The sequence below is a fragment of the Rhagoletis zephyria genome, unplaced genomic scaffold, assembly GCF_001687245.7.
Source record: "Rhagoletis zephyria isolate East Lansing unplaced genomic scaffold, Rhagoletis_zephyria_1.1 Rzeph_scaffold_00582, whole genome shotgun sequence".
In the NCBI taxonomy this organism is placed as follows: Eukaryota; Metazoa; Arthropoda; class Insecta; order Diptera; family Tephritidae; genus Rhagoletis; species Rhagoletis zephyria.
Window position 1 is genome coordinate 13,702 of NW_016157666.1, and position 384 is coordinate 14,085.

The window sequence follows — 384 nt, forward strand, 5'->3', positions numbered from 1 at the left end:
GTAAAAACTAAAAGATATATTATATGTTTGTATAATACATATATGTATTTAAAGATGAAGTTACGCACAAGTGGTGCAACATCAAGTCATAATTCAGTTCAGAGAAGCAGAGGATGGACAAGGCAAAGAGAAGCGGTGCCGGCGGAGACGAAAACGTACAGACCAGCTGGAAGTTCTATGAAGCTTTGAAATTCCTACAACATGTGAATGAGCATACACCATCAGTGAATAATTTTAATAAGTGGAGTTTGCAGGTACGACTTTTATTGTGTGAAACCGGGCAAAGCGTCGATTCGCGTGCTACGTAAAATTTGCTTAATATTTTCATTCTCTTGTAGAACCTGGACCCTGATCCCAATCCATCGCGTAAGCTTGGGGAGCAAC